Source organism: Syngnathoides biaculeatus, chromosome 2 (assembly GCF_019802595.1).
Source record: "Syngnathoides biaculeatus isolate LvHL_M chromosome 2, ASM1980259v1, whole genome shotgun sequence".
NCBI classification, from domain to species: Eukaryota; Metazoa; Chordata; class Actinopteri; order Syngnathiformes; family Syngnathidae; genus Syngnathoides; species Syngnathoides biaculeatus.
Genome location: NC_084641.1, coordinates 867,112 through 884,231, shown reverse-complemented (window position 1 = coordinate 884,231; position 17,120 = coordinate 867,112). Strand labels below are relative to the sequence as shown.

The 17,120-nt window shown below is 45.6% G+C and overlaps 1 protein-coding gene across 1 annotated transcript in view; it reads right to left on the bottom strand.

Moving 5' to 3' along the window:
- Positions 1-4,197, bottom strand: part of opn7b (opsin 7, group member b) — a 42,462-nt gene extending 38,265 nt beyond the window's left edge. Inside the window, exon 1 of the mRNA XM_061811771.1 lies at positions 3,735-4,197. The gene's annotated coding sequence lies outside the window, so the exon portion shown is untranslated. The remainder of the gene's footprint in view (positions 1-3,734) is intronic.
- Positions 4,198-17,120: the final 12,923 nt, after the last annotated feature.

Genomic DNA, 17,120 nt, shown 5'->3' with positions numbered 1-17,120 from the left:
GTAATAAATTTAATGCACCGTGCTGGCATTCACTGGGGAGCTACTGTAAAGGCTAAGCTCGCATAAGAAATTTCAAATATATTCTGATTTTATTTCTTGTTTAGTAATTGAGAGAAAAGGGACACCTTGTCGTTGAGCTGTTGAGTCCACATATGTTGACGACTAAATAATGCTATCTAGTGCAACATTCTCCACCAATGAGCAGGTATTCTCTTTTGATTACTTTTTGAAAGATTAACACCTGAAATTAATGTGCAGCACAACAATTTTGAGGTCAATATGTCGAAGATGCGCTTGTCATATAATCAGGTAAGTTGTTTGGAAGTTTATTTTTGACCTGGCCAGTGTAGTCCAAAGCTGCATAAAAGACTATTATGTAAAAAAAAAACACATTCAGACACCAAAGCAAATATCTTGTTTATGCCACTAAACGCGCAACAAGTCTGATGTACAATCTTTGAGTGTTGTTCAGTCACCACCACATCCATGTTCATCCTTATCTCAGGGGAAAAAATTGAAAATTCCTAAAATAACGGGATTACTGTTCAGCAGTCAAACTTGAATGGATGCAGTTTCCATGACATGCTAACTAACAATCCTGCAGTACAGGTACCTTTTTAATGTTTGCAATTCTCACATCAGTCAAACAACTTTCACATTATATTTTATACCTCGAATTGAATGCATCAGAGATGGCAATATGACTCCATTTCTAATTAAAAACCTGAATAGAAGGTGAATGGTAATATGTCATGTGGTTCATCGGTGAAGTTCTCCCTTTTTTTTGCATGGTGTTCCAAAAAAACGGGGGGGGGGGGGGCAGAAATGCAAGTGAGCGCTTGACATCCTGCTGCTAAGAAGATTACTTTAATTACGTAATTTTTTTTTCCACTTCATGGTTGTCAGATGGCCTAACTTTGACTTGGAACAGTTCAAATCACACACCGGGTTAGGGCTACTATCACCGATAGACATCTTACCGACACAACCCGTAATGGAAATGACTCATCAGGATTTGTAGCTCCAAACCGTACATTGGCAAAACAAAGTAAGACGCTTTGTGGAAACATGAATTCAGTCTCGTGATTGAATGATGTGTGATATGCTGTCCACGTTTGCTGCCTCTCACTCACATCTGATAGGGTCGACTCGGGCCTCCTCGTGATAGTGAGCAAACTCAGAGGTGTACAAAATGGATGGGATGTTAGGAGGGGGAAAAAACAGATGGAAACATCTTATCTGGTTGTTAAATTCTCCAACCGCAGATGAAGATTAAAAGCCCCTGTGTTTGACATTTAATCTCTCCTTGCAACAACATGGCAACAAACACAGCAAGTGTCTTAACAGGGAGCAATAGACGGTGTTTTTTCTGGAGCAGTGTGACCACCTGAATGCCGAAAAACAGCAAATGCACAGTGCTCTGATCAAGCTTGACCTCGGTTATTTGAAGCTACAAAAGGCAGTCCTCCTTGAACTCATCCAATAACCTGTTTGTTTACAACTCTGGCCTGACATCCCACAGAAAAAAAAATGCCTTCCCTCCCACACATGTGGAAACTGTTGCACAGTTGTAATAACTGGGTTGCATGAATGCCGTTCATAACATATATGGAGTTCATACAGAACGGGAGCATGCTGATGTGGATTTACGAAATGAATTGTGCCACTACCAATTATGACTCCATTATCACTAAAATTATTTTTCTGCAATTGTCAGAACATTGGGTAATTGAGTGGCAAAGGATGTCATCGCATTGTTTTTTTTCCCCTGACTAGTATTCATGAGGCATCCATCCATCCATCCATCATCCATCCATCCATCCATCCATCCATCCTTCCATCCATCCACCATGCAGGTGGCACTCCAAATATGGAAGCACAGACTTACATACATCTCCCTCAGCCACATTATCCAGTCCTTCTGGGAGATCACAAGGTGTTCCCTGGCCTGCAAAGAGACACATTTTCTCCAGTGGGATGTGCCCAGAACCAATCATCAGGGAGCCACTCAGGGGGCATCCTAACCAGATCCCCGAGGTACCTCATCTGTCTCCTAAACTATACTTTGAGACCCTCCTGGATGAAGGAGCTTCTTGTCTGAAACGGAGAGCCTGTACACCCTCCAGGGAAAATTCTTTTCGGCCACTGATCTTGTTCTTTGGGTCATGACCCACATCATCAAAAACTTCACCTGTAAGGTCAGCAACGTCTTAACCACAACAGACAGGTGCAGGGTGTGCATACTGTAACTAGAAACTTTGCACTGATTCACCTGTCCAGTGCTTCATTCTTCCTTTACTTGTCAAAATGACTACGGGGTCATATTTGGATGTGCTGATTCTCCTCCTATCCACAACTGAAATCTGAAATGTTGTTTTAAGAAGTAGTAGTTAATCTTTTCAAATTGTCTATACTCGAAAACTGGAGATGATGTTTTCTTTGTCATTTATGCGTCATAATCTAATATCCGCTCTTGGAATTCACTCAAGTAGAATTTACTTGTGTCGTGTAGTATCTTGCGTGTACTTTCCTGTTCCTATCAATGCAAGGGAATTCTGATGCCTGCTTTCTTTCATGAAACCCAGCAAACATTGTGGTCCCCATTATGGGAATAGAAAATACATTTGGCAAAACAGGATGTGGTACCACGTATATTTTCATACCGGCAGCATGACTGAGAAATCTTTCATCTCTCTTGAGAAATATAGGATGTTGGCTGTCATCACGATACTGTAACTGGTAAAACACTTTACATGTGTCACGAGAGACTTGATGCTGTTTGTGACTCAGCCAGCTCCGGTGCTGTCATTGCAGACATCCATCCATTTTTAAATCTAAATGTTTCATAACACAATGTTTGTACCTGCGATTTGGGAATTTACCAAGATTTGGATGTATGGCTTTCATTCAGATCAAAAGTGAATCAGAGTTATGTGAAGAATGTTGCTTTTGTGTTTAGTTTATGTTACCATCAAGCCCATTCTGTTGACATGACGGCCATCACTGAGACTGAAAAGCTGTCAAAGACCAGGAATACAAAACCACACACGTCAACAAACACCAATAAAAGAGCATAAGAAGTCATTGGTGCTTTAGAAGTTAATTTCACCTTGGATGGAAAGGGAAGATCTGGTTTGGATGCTCATGTCTGAGACAAATGTGTTTGCATGTGGTGTCAAGCCACGTGACAGTTACAGCTCATGTTACAAAAGCAAACGTACCAATTTAGGATTGTCCTTATTTTTGTGAGCAAGCGAGCGGAATGAGAAGCCGCATGGAGACGGGGAGCATTTTGTTGCCATTGATTTCCATCTCAACTTTTCACCGGACATCACAAATGCGCTCAGAGAAACAAGAGGTCATGGTTAAGTAATCCACATGACAAATTCTAAATAGCTGTTTCTTCGTCCTCTGCGCTGTGCACTCCGTTCAATTTCATGACAGGTTTATCTAACGGCTACAGCAGTGAAGGGCTCATGAGAGCCCATCACGTTAATCTTTGTGAACAAGCCACAAAGTTGCTGTGACACTCTGAGCTCAAAAAAAGGTAACATTTAAGTATGGTAATTACTTGGTTCTTCTAAACACGGCGTCCATTAATTAAGAGAGCGGGCTGCGTGTATACGAACAAATCATTATTTGAGGCAAGTAATGTAATCATAGTCTTAGATACAGTTGAACAGTCACTTGCAACACGCAAAGTTAATTAAAGGTAGTAAGAACTGTGTGCCTACCTTAATGAGAGGGTGTGCTGACTTGGGATCATTGGTGTTTCAAGTCCAGATTGAACGCATCGAACCTTCAACCCTTTGTGGCACTAAAGGAGGCAGACGAGAAGACCTGCTGCAATCTGTGGGCTGCGTGCAGAGCCACAGAACCCACCCGCAGCCAGCAAGCAAGCAGCAGCAACCCTCCAGCTGCGCTCAGGTCGTGGAGATCCGAGTGGCGGCAAAACGACAGAGACGGGCGGGCTGCTGCTGCTGCTGCTGCTCTCGCTCCTCCACTCTGCAGCTCGCAATGATTTCTGCTGTTCACTGTGCTCACCCCCTCTCTACTTAAAGCTCTTTCTCGTACACACACATGGATTCTCCACACTGCATCATTCGCTCCACACTCTCTCTTTCCGGCACTTACACGCACACACACACACACACACACACACACATCAAGCTTCTCACTATGGGTGTATTCCCCCAATGCAGATGGGATTTCGATGATTTTCTTGTTTTCATATTTTAAAAAGAAGTCATTTCATGATCATATTCTCAGCTTTCAAATGAATAAGCCCAAGGGTGGGACAAAGCAACCAGACGGAGGAGCTAAAGGATGATGACCAAATTCCCAACCTGCTCGCATGAGGGTTCCCGCAGGGTGGGTGAGGGTGACACGGGTGACACGGCTTTGCTTTGAAGTGCAAGTGAAATGTCATGCTGAATGTGAGCTAGTGAGCCCAGATAGTTGCCAGTGGCAAATGTGCATATGTGTGTGAGCCTATATTCGCATGTGCCATGTTGTATCTAAATGTAATTTTTGAAACATCCAGAAGAAGTGACTGCGAGCACAATTCATGAAAGAAAACAGAACACAGAATATCTACCATCTTTGGTCATTCCTGGGCTGCAAGGTGGTAAGTGAGTGAGTGTGTGACCTTTAAGATTAAAAATTCTTCTGAGGTGCACAGTGGTAGAATGCAAATACCGATTCATGTTTTTGAATGTAAAACCAGGACTTCATATATTAAAGAGTTGTCACAACATAAAGTGCATCAAAAGGAATTCATGGGTTCAATCAAAACAGCTGTGGAGAAAAAGAAAAGAGAAAGTCATTAGAATTAAGATAATTAGGATCACATTTCAAAGCTAGACAATTCACTATCATGGATGTAAAATAGTTATTGTTGTATGTAAAGTAAGTCAGTCTAAATTCTTGAAATGTGACATATTTCTGAATGAGATTTTCATTGGGACTGTCCCCATCATATCTTTTCGGAATCAATTCTACAGTTGACTGTTGATCCATTAATTGAATAATAATTCCCCCACCCACTCTTCCATTGCACATAAATTGTCACGTCCCATCGGAAACGAGAGTAGGACCCAAATGCAGGAATTCGGAAGACGCAAGGTAGTTCAAGAAGACACACGTTTATTATATGCAGAGGTAGGGGATCGAGCAGGCAGTCCGGTGCAGCAGGAGTCGGTACACGGGAGAACAATCAACGCAGGCAGAAGTATCGAAGGAGTCAGGCTTACAAGGTTGGTCGGAGAACGGACGAAGGTCGGTACACACAGGTTCAATCAGGGATACCGGAGCACACGAATGGGACATGGAGATCATACGAACTGGCGCCGGCCAGTTGTCATCGCGGTCATATAAATCCATAGCATGATCAGGCTGCATGAGGCGCAGGTGTACACCTTCCAATCAGCGCACCTGCGCGGACACCCGCACAGCTCGTGCTGAAGCGGCAGGATCATGACAGTACCCCCGCCTCAAAGGCACGGCTCCCAGACGTGCCTAAATGAAAAAACGGACAATAATTAACACAGGCAGGGGTGGGCGGAATGGGGTCCGGAGGAGGGCACGCCCCCCCCTGAACCCCAGACTGGTGGCCATCCAGGCCACCAAACACGAGGCGTCTGGGTGGACAGGTCAGGGGGACGACCCGGGCGCCAAGCACCAGGGTCCCCATGGGGCGATTCGGGCGGACGACCTCTGTGAGGAACCAAACGGCGAAGCAGGAACCAGAACGAGGCAGGCCACTGCCGTCGTTGCAAGACGACCAGGGATTGGTCGCCAACGAGGCCAGCTCATGAAGCGGCTGGGAGCCATCTGGAGCGAATAGGATGATGGAGAGAAGGACCAGAGCAATGACCACCACCATCCCGTAGTCTCTCCAGCTCCAGGGTGGCTCCACAGAACTCCCCAGCTCCTCCTGGACAGGAATGTGAGAAGGCGGCGACCCCATCGCCCCCTCCTGGACAGGAACGCGAGAAGGCGGCGACCCCATCGCCCCCTCCTGGACAGGAACGCGAGAAGGCGGCGGCGCCAGTACCGCCCCCTCCTGGACAGCAATGTGAGAAGGCGGCGACGCCATCGCCCCCTCCTGGACAGGAACGTGAGAAGACGGCGACGCCATCGCCCCCTCCTGGACAGGAACGTGAGAAGGCGGCGACGCCATCGCCCCCTCCTGGACAGGAACGTGAGAAGGCGACGACGCCATTGCCCCCTCCTGGAAAGGAACGTGAGAAGGCGGCGACCCCATCATCATCACCACCTCCTGGACAGCAACGTGAGAAGGCGGCGACCCCATCGTCATCGCCACCTCCTGGACTGCAACGTGAGAAGGCGGCGACCTCATCGTCATCGCCACCTCCTGGACTGCAACGTGAGAAGGCGGCGCCAGTACCGCCCCCTCCTGGACAGCAACGTGAGAAGGCGGCGACGCCATCGCCCCCTCCTGGACAGGAACGTGAGAAGACGGCGACGCCATCGCCCCCTCCTGGACAGGAACGTGAGAAGGCGGCGACGCCATCGCCCCCTCCTGGACAGGAACGTGAGAAGGCGGCGACGCCATCGCCCCCTCCTGGATAGGAACGTGAGAAGGCGACGACGCCATTGCCCCCTCCTGGAAAGGAACGTGAGAAGGCGGCGACCCCATCATCATCACCACCTCCTGGACAGCAACGTGAGAAGGCGGCGACCCCATCGTCATCGCCACCTCCTGGACTGCAACGTGAGAAGGCGGCGACCTCATCGTCATCGCCACCTCCTGGACTGCAACGTGAGAAGGCGGCGCCAGTACCGCCCCCTCCTGGACAGCAACGTGAGAAGGCGGCGACGCCATCGCCCCCTCCTGGACAGGAACGTGAGAAGACGGCGACGCCATCGCCCCCCTCCTGGACAGGAACGTGAGAAGGCGGCGACGCCATCGCCCCCTCCTGGACAGGAACGTGAGAAGGCGACGACGCCATTGCCCCCTCCTGGAAAGGAACGTGAGAAGGCGGCGACCCCATCATCATCACCACCTCCTGGACAGCAACGTGAGAAGGCGGCGACCCCATCGTCATCGCCACCTCCTGGACTGCAACGTGAGAAGCGGCGACGCCATCGCCCCCCTCCTGGACAGCAACGTGAGAAGGTGGCGACCCCATCGTCATCGCCACCTCCTGGACAGCAACGTGAGAAGGCGGCGACCCCATCGTCATCGCCACCTCCTGGACAGCAACGTGAGAAGGCGGCGACCCCATCGTCATCGCCACCTCCTGGACAGCAACGTGAGAAGGCGGCAACCCCATCGTCATCGCCACTTCCTGGACAGCAACGTGAGACGGCGGCGACCCCATCGCCTCCTCCTGGACAGCAACGTGAGAAGGCGGCGACACCTTCGCCTCCTCCTGGACAGCAACGTGAGAAGGCGGCGACACCATCGCCTCCTCCTGGACAGCAACGTATGGGCGTGCCCGTCGCTGACAGAGCAGGAACGGGGAGCGATCGTGGGCCAGTCGCCACTGCCACTCCAGAGCACGGACGAGAAGCAGCTGTGGAGACGTCGCCACCTCCTGGACAGCAACGTGAGGCGGCATCGGGTCGGTCCCCACTGCCACGTGAGCTTGCAGTGCATCCGTTGAAACAGCAACGTGGGCGTGGCGCGGTGGCGAATCCGTTTCCAGGGCAACGTGAACCTGAGTAGACGGAGAGTCAGTCGAAACTGACACGTGGTCGTGTCTCGGGAGCGGGTCAGTTCCAACTGCCGCGTGAGCTCTGCTCGGAACCGCCAAAACCTCGACGTGGGAATGGCGAGGAGGCGGGTCAGTCTCCACAGCTACGTGCACTTGGCGAGGTGGCGAGTCTGTTCCCACTGCGGCGTGCACTTGGCAAGGGGGCGTGTCGGTTTCCACGGGAACGTGAACCTGAGTAGGCGGAGAGTCAGTCGAAACTGACACGTAGGCGTGTCTCGGGAGCGGGTCAGTTCCAACTGCCACGTGAACCTGCGTCAGCAGCGAGTCCGTCGCCGTTGCGACGTCAGCGTAGCTCGGCTGGTTCGCCAATCCTTGCCGGACCTGGGCCGTGAGAGCCGCCAATTCGGCGCTCTGCCGCTCTATCTCCGCCCGCATTTCGCGGCGGAACGCCTCGTGATTTGGCGACTCCTCCTCCCTCTGGGCTGGAAGCTTCGCCACCAGCTGTTGCCGTTGCCGGCGAGGAGTGGGAGGACTGTGTCTTAGTTGCCGCGCAGCGGGAGGCACAAGGGAGCGCCCGGCCGGGGCGTCTCCTCTGGCCGCCACTCGGAGGTCCCGGGTAGATGGCCAAGCGCGTTCCCTCGTACAGATTGGTGTACTTGGACCTACAGGGCGAAGTCGCTCGGGTGCTGGAAACGCGGGGAGGTGAAACAAACTGACTGGGATGAAAAGAGATTCAAAATCAAAGTCGTCGGAGTCGTACTCAGGCAGCCGGTCATACAAATCGCGGTCCTCCTCATATTCCGAAAAGTCAGAGTCCAGAAAAATATGAGGAGCCGGATGGGTCGTGTTCGGGACGTATTTATACCTCGCTGGCGGAGCGTAAGACACGGGAGCGGAGGACATCAGAGAGCCTACCCGGATCGGACAGGCTTGGTCCTCCGGCAGACGGTCTACCTTGCGTCGGTCCCGGCGACACCGGGTCTTTCCTGCTGGGTCCTGTATTGGCCAGTTCGTTCTGTCACGTCCCATCGTAAACGAGAGTAGGACCCAAATGCAGGAACTCAGAAGACGCAAGGTAGTTCAAGAAGAGACACGTTTATTATATGCAGAGGTAGGGGATCGAGCAGACAGTCCGGTGCAGCAGTGGTAGTTGGGACGACGGGCGAAGCAGGAGTCGGCGCACCGGGGAACAATCAAAGCAGGCAGAAGTATCGAAGGAGTCTGGCTTACAAAGTTGGTCGGAGAACGGACGAAGGTCGGTACACACAGGTTCAATCAGGGATACCGGAGCACACGAATGGGACATGAAGATCATACGAACTGGCACCGGCCAGTTGTCATCGCGGTCATATAAATCCATAGCATGATCAGGCTGCATGAGGCGCAGGTGTACACCTTCCAATCAGCGCACCTGCGCGGACACCCGCACAGCTCGTGCTGAAGCGGCAGGATCATGACATAAATGTTTTTTATAAATTATGATTCATGAGGCCTGAACTTTAATCCCTGAACTGCAGATGTTGGGACTGAGTGTCTAAATTTGCAGTCCAAAACTTGAAACGGAGACTTTGATGTCGAAGAACAAAACGCCAAGGTAAATGTTTTGTTTATCTTTGTCCATGCTTTTTCCCCCCATTTTAGGCAATAGACGGACTACATTTATCCATACATCCATTTTCTATACCTCCACCCTCATTAAGGTGGCATGAGCTTATCCCAGTTGACATCTGGGAGGGTGGACTCATTGCCAGCCAATTGCAGGGGAAATATAGACAAACTTTCACAGACCCACCTACAGTAAACAATTAAAATGTTTTGTTTAACTATCCACAATATGTTCGCATGTAATCAAGTAGGTCCAGTAATTATACCTGATGTTGGTGTAGCTCATGGGAAGCGAAAGAGTAAAAAAATAAACATCGAGTTAGAACTCACTCAAATTCAATTAGATTTCGAGCAGGGCTTCTTCATGCTCTTCTGTTCCTTTTGGGCCTTCTATACGTGTACGTGAGCAGTAGGGATCGCAACCAGTTACAAATAACCGGCTATAACCGGTTTTCGTTTTTTTTTAAAACCGGAACCGTAATCGGACTTTCGAAATTGGTTATAGTTTCCAATCATTTTTTCCGGTTCCGGTACTCCACATTGCGCTATTTTTTCAATATAAATTCCTTTTTTTCAAGTTTCGCTGTTAGAGTAAAGTTGGACTCAAAAGAACATTCAGTTAAATCAAAGAAAAATCAGACATGGCATCGAGAAAACGCTCCAAAGTATAGGAGTACTTTACAAGAAGTGGTAGCGCCGGAGAAAAAGGAGTCGTAGGCCGAGTGGCGGACACAGGAACAAAATTTGTTTAATTTGGCAGACATCAAAACACTACTCAGATAACTCTGTGAACTCGTCACTCTGGAAGAGCAACAACAAAAACAGTCCCGCACTTCAACTCGTGGTCCCGCGGGTGAATTATGTAAACACCACAATGATACCGGTTTTAAAACCGGTTAATCGTTTTTTTGCTACATGTGTTCGGTTAAAAACGGTTACGAAAGTAAGTGGTTTTTTGCGATCCCTAGTGAGCAGCATTCGGCAAAATCCAACTCTTGTTCTTTGTTTTCACAGTGCACCGCCATTGCGTGGCATCCTTCACTTTCACTCTTCTGCACCATCTCGTCATGTCTTGGATGGATCGCGTCCTGTTTGCCGGGTTACTTCAGTGCCCAGAAAATGGCCACTTTGCGAAAGGCTCAACCTATTGTAAAATTACTAGAAGTATATTGCTTGATTGAACAATACACAGCATAATGATACGGCAGATTCATCAAGCCACAATTTCATTAATCAAACTAACATATCTTTGAAATGAGAGTAAAAATATATTCGGTATCTCGGGATAGCTCTCTTGTTCGGTCAATCAGTTTGTTCATGGCTAATTTGTCAAGTGCACGAAGAGGCAGGCCATTTAGTGTGCGCTGAGGAAATTGGATTCAGCAGGAGGTCATACCTATTAACACCAGAGACATACTTTTAATTATTTGTGCATGAAATAACATATAGCTGGAAAGGTTCATGTTGATTATTTTTTTTATACGCATCTAAACAGTATAGTCGATGTGATACAATATGATAATACATTAGAATGCCAGACATAGAGTATATTTATTAGAGAATTGATTGTGCCAATCTCACACTGTTGTACATTGTATTTGTACTTGTAGTGCTCCTAGCTGTCAACAACCGCAGAAACAAAATAATGAAATTATTCAAACCCAGAGTCCATCAGTTAATTATAATATTAGTACCTTTGTAAACACATATTTTTTAAAAACTTCTATTCGATTTTACTTTTTTTATTTCAATTGAACTGTCCTTTGAAGGGTAACTTGAATTAAAATGCCTCGTCAGTGTATTGTGTTATAATGATGAAAGGTCCAAATGGAGAATTTGTTTTCAAAACGCGACATAGGCATTTTTTCAGATTTACGAAACTCGCGCCAAAATTATCCAGCTCCGAATGGTAGTTATCGGGATACTCTGATTTTTGTTCAAAGTGCGGCATATCGTTCTATATCAGCCAAAGAAGATCGCGTTTTATTTCAAAATGCGACATATCGAGATCTTATTTAGAGCAAAATGCGACATAATTTCGTTCAATCAGCGTGCACTGCTGAAGCAAGCAGCATCCAATCAGAATTCGTCGAGAGGGAAGTTCCGGTATCTTCCACATCATCATCCAAAATGGCTGCGCCCACGTTTGAGAGAGAACTAAGTCTTGTATTTTGTTTATCAATGTTTAATAATATCGAATAAATGAATCAGTGATTGTGCTGGTTTACTTGAAGGCTGTCATATTGTGAGGGTGCTTTTCCTATTTAATTTTAATTCTTTATGAAATTATTGCAATTTAATACTTCAGTTCTCATCGAAGTACCATTGTATCTGAATGTAATAAACATACTGTTTTGTCTATGATTGTGTAATGCTTGAATAGTAATTTTGTTCAAAATATTTCACCAACAATCATTAATGAATGAAGATTTTTTTATAATTCTATGCAATCTTTTTTTTTTGCCATTTTTTATAAGGAAAGTTATCGGCTATGACTTAAGAAAAGTTGACATTAAAAGGAAATCAACACCCTTGGAGTAGACTCAATTTCTGTCTATGAGCATTATGAATACTGTTATTATTACTACAGAGTTACATCCTATTCTGCAGTGTTTTTTCCCCCGACAGCGACAGCTATAAATAAAATCAAAAGAAGGCAGACTCAATGAGTCAGATTTCAAACAGTGAATTTGTGAGTTTGAAACTGATTTCATTTTGGAGATGTGTGTATGAGACCGACTACCTGTTTTTTTTTCTGCTGGTATCCCTCGCAACCCATATTAACCTTGGTAGACTGGTTTGAAGCAGTTTACTTTCTTCATGATCTCACATCAACTTATAAACAAAATTAATCAACTGAGTGACACAATGCCTGCAGATGTCGGATTGCAGAATCGCATACAGATACACAAAATTACAATGATGTAAACTCAGCCTTTCCAAGACCTCATACTGAACAAACAAACAGTTTCTAAATAACTGAAAAACACCTTTTTAAAAGAAATTCCCATTTTTTCATCTCCTTTTTCAACATCTGACATTAGTGAGCTAATTGTGAAAATTGTAACTGGTGACTGACCCTCATTTCTGATACCTAACTCTCTAAATGTGGTGGTCATGGTCTTAAATATTATTTTAAAATGCTTGAAATGTTGAAAGGCAAATAGTTTTCATGATTGCCTATCAAAAGCAACTGATTTTTTTAAAAAAATACAGCTGCTCCTGAAGGTTTAAGTCGAAATTTGGATATGTCTCACTTTGCCAAGAATAGAATGTTTGGATATGTCTCATTTTGGAGAAAAAATGAAATTTGTCATCAAAAAAACTCAGTGAATATTAAAGCCAATTTTTTTTTTGTAGTATGGTGTTTAGTTACTTTTTAGCATCTCTTTCCATCCCCCATTAGTTAGAAACATAAATTGAGTTCATTGTTTTCACTTCAATACCAAGCCCTTTTCTCAAAATGAAAAAAACAGATATGTCTCATTTTGAAAACAAACTCTTCAAATGTTCCATGGGTCGTATTTACTTGTTTGCCCTCCCAGGATTTGTGGCTTTGTTGTGTGCCCTTGAGCACTGTAAAGAGGAATCCAACTGAGCTACATCATGCTGCTCGCACGCCCCTGTGGCCATCTCTGCTGTGTCTTGCAAGCCAGTGTGACCACACACACACGTACACACAAATTACAGTCTCGGTCCCTGTATTTGGCAAAACAAAACAAAAAAAATTGATTTACAAGTGCAGATAGAGGCACACATATATAGCAGTCCCTATGTGCGGTATGTACACATGGGTATTGTGTTGCACTGTGCAACCAAGACACGCAGGCCTCTCCGTTGTCATGTTTTTGGGCTTGTCATCATTATCGTTAATTTTTCATACAGACTAAGTGGCATGAACAGCAGAGCCACTACCTCAGCATGCCTGCAGGGCCCAACTTATTAGATTAATCATCAGATCTACCCGCCCTCAGAGGGATAAGTCACAAGTAGCATCCAAATCAAAAGCTAGCCTGGGGCTGATATTAGTAGAGCAGCTAGCAATTCTTTATTTAGGTTATTTGTTTTGGTGTTCTTTTGGTTGTGTTCTTAGAGCTCACGTTTTGAAGACTTCCCACTTTTTAGGTGCAAATGTGATGTCTGAATACTGAAACATTGTGAAAACAGGAAATGAAAATAAATGCTCATACACATCCACTAATAAGCACTGTTGGTGTCGTGGTACATTTGCCTGACTCTGATACAGGTAGCTTGCAGTCATTTCCCAGTCAGTGACGATGTGAGTGTGGATAGTTGTTCGTGTTTACATGTGCCCTGTAATTGACCAGCTCAGGGTGTAGTCTGCCTTTCGCCCAAAGTCAGCTCTGATAGGTTCTAGTGCCACACAAGACCTAACCAGAATAAATAGTGCTAAAAATGGATGAATGGGCACTAATAAGGAGCCCAGGCCAACAATCATCGCTAGCATACTATGTATATGCAAACTTTTTTCTAGCTTTCTTTGAGACATAATTGAGGCTTCATAAGGATTGCCATGTACTGTCAAGGTCACTTCTTCATCATTGCCTTTAGGTATTAAGAAGAACTCAGTGAATGTATCACAGTCTTAGATGATACATTTTTTAAATATTATGCACTGTTTTTCCAATTACATCCAGGCTTTCTGAGACAAGTCTGCTTGAAGCTTTAGGCTCCATTATATTGTAGATATTGTATGATAGATATAACATACACACATTCAAGGTTCCCAGAAAGTTCATATTTAATATAGGTATGGGCAACAATCATTTTAATCTAAAATATTACTGAATATCTCTTGCTCTTCATCTCATGAGCAAACACTAGAATTTATTATTTTTTTTTTTAACCAGCACTACACGTACACTCATAGAAGACGTTATATCTTTTCACTTATGGCTCCTTGTCAAAGAGCCCAGTTAGACTCAAATATAGTCCAAAATACCTCCTCAGTACCGGCTTAGGCTACATGCTTTCGAGCCAACAAGAAGAGAACAAAATGGGAAGTGGAATCCCACCAACATCAAAGAACTCTGTCTCAATATTTTTTGGCTCACAATCGGAAAAAGTTCCATCCAACCATTTTCCTCTGCTTATCTGGGGTCGGGTCTCATGAGGAAGTAGATTTAGGAAGGACGCCCATTCACAGCCACTTCCTAGAGCACTTCTGGGGGGATCCCGAATCATTCCCAGGCCAGGAGGGATATGTCGTCTCTTCAGCATGTTCTGGGTCTTCCCCACGTTTCCTCGCGCTGGAATGCGCACACAACACAACAATAGCAAGGCGTCCGGGAGGCATCGGAATCTGATGCCCCTCATCTGGCTCCTCTCAATGCAGAGGAGCAGCAGCTCTCCTCTGATCCCCTACCTGCTGACCGAGCTTCTCACCCTGTCTATAAAAGGCGAGGCCAGACACCCTGTGAATAAATTTCATTTTGGCCATTTGTATCGGAGATCTTTTTCTTTCGGTCATGACCCACAGCTTGTGACCATACACGAGGATAGCAACATAGATTGACCAGTAAATTGAGAGCCTGGCCTTTCAGCTTAGTTCCTTCTTCAACAAAACGGAACACCACAAAGTCCGCATCCTTGCAGAAGCTGCACTGATCCGCCTGTCGATTTCGCGTTCCATTCTTTCCTCACTTGTGAACAAGACCCCATGATACTTGAACTCCTCCACTTGGCAAAGGATTTCATCCCTGGCTTGGAGAGAGCACGGCACCCTTTTCCGACTGAGGACCGTGGTCTCAGAATTGGAGGTGCTGATTTTTATACCAGTCGCTTCACACTCGGCAGCTAACCACTCCAGTGCGAGTTGACGATTACGGCTTGATGAAGCCAACCAAATCACACCATCTGCAAAAACCACTGATGCAATACTGAGGCCACCAAACTGGACCCAATCTACGCCTTGGTTGAGCCTGTCCATAAAACTAATGAACAGAATCTGTGATAAAGGGCAGCTTTGTCTGAGTCCAACCCTCACAGGAAACAAATCCGACTTACTACTGGTAATGTGGAACAAACTCTGAAACTGGTCGTACAGGGACCGAAGACCCTGTTAAAGTCATTCCAAATGTATAATATCAACCAATAATAATGTAATAATGTGAATTTGAGTGTGAATGGCCAGTTGTCGCTATACCAAGCACAGTTTTAAGAGACAAAAAGAAGTTTTTTTTAATGAGTCATATAAAGAATGCATAATTGAGCTGCTACACATTTGGAATCACAACCCCATTAGAAACCCTGCTTTGGACTGCAGGGCTTTGATTTTACGGGCGCACTTAATGGAGGAAGGATTTGAATGTGTTATCTAAAACAAATTTCTATTTTTATATTCCCATTACACAATTGCCTCATGAAGCTTTTTTTTCTAACCACAACCGTTAGTAATTTTTGTCAAATTGATGCCCGGCGGCTGTGTAGCCGGACCAAGAGGAAGAGAAAATGAGAGCAGCTGTGTAAAAATAGAGATTTGCAACACTTGCAGCTAAAGCGGTCAGTGCCCTGGCTTCATTCAATTATGATGGAAAGGTGGTGCAGGCCTGTTCAGGGTATTTGGTTCAATAGCAATTTTTCTATATAGGTTAGGCCAGCTCGCTCTAATTGGTACCCACACACTAACTCTGGCTGTTTCCCAACCTGGGAGGTGATGCTTCACCCATAAAGCCACTTTACAATGATCGGGGTCAGCAGACCTAGACCTCCAATATGTCCTTCAGTTTAGCCCTCATCCTGTTGCCAAGAGCTAAACCAGAAGCTGCTGAGTGTATTGAGTAGTTGGTGTGTCATCATCTTCAGCCATATCGCAAGGGATGACTAGGTTTACAGGATCTGTCAGAAAAGTTGTAGGACTGGTGTCAAAAATGATATGTTTCAACACAAGCTACAAGTTTCCCCCTCAATTGATGCCCTGACATCAGAGATCCTGTATGTCTTCTTTATTCCATACGTGAGAAGAGACAAGAATTGTTGCAGGACAACTCCTGGATGCATTGCCTTGCTTGTCCAAAAGTATTACTCCGGAGGAAACTGTGAAAACGTGCTTCATTGAGCACATCTGTCAAAATGTGACATGCAAGCTAACAAAACAAACATTGACGGTCCCCTACATATGTCGCGTTAGGCTGTCGTCCACCAAAAGGACGCACATTTCATCTGTGAAAAACAAGGGAAAAAAAACTGGGAAGAGTGAAATATGTGCACCGTCCAAAGCTAAAGAACAGCCACAAGCTAAGATAGCATTAGCATGTGTGTTTGTTTTGGTCATTTCCAACATGTGCTATCCTCTTGTCCCTAATCTGTGAGACCTGAAAGTGAAGATGATCTTGTCATCAGCCTTTTTGCTCTTTGCCCCAGCTTCCTTTCATTTTTGCTGGACTCAAACAGCGAAAATGACTTGTTTTGCTGGGGAAAAGAAAAGAGGACAGTCACATGTCAGCTCACGTTGGACTAAATCAATTAACATGTGGCGGGACCAGCAGGGATTCGACACAACGTAAGCAGGTCCGCTTCCTCTCATGTCAAGACATGATGACTGTGACGTTAAGCGTCTACGCAATGTGTGCTACACTGAACCTTTGGACAATTTGTATGTGCTAGCGTTACATTGTGCAATCATCATCACCTCAAACAGTTATTCAATATTAGCAATGTTAAATACTTTGTGCGCATCAGTGCATCAGTACCACGTAAATGATTTTGAAACCATTTTCAGGAAAATGATTCAAAATTATTGATTGTTGCTAGTACAACCCGAAATTCAGTTTTGTTCATTTGTTATACATTAGCAACCATAAAATTCATCAT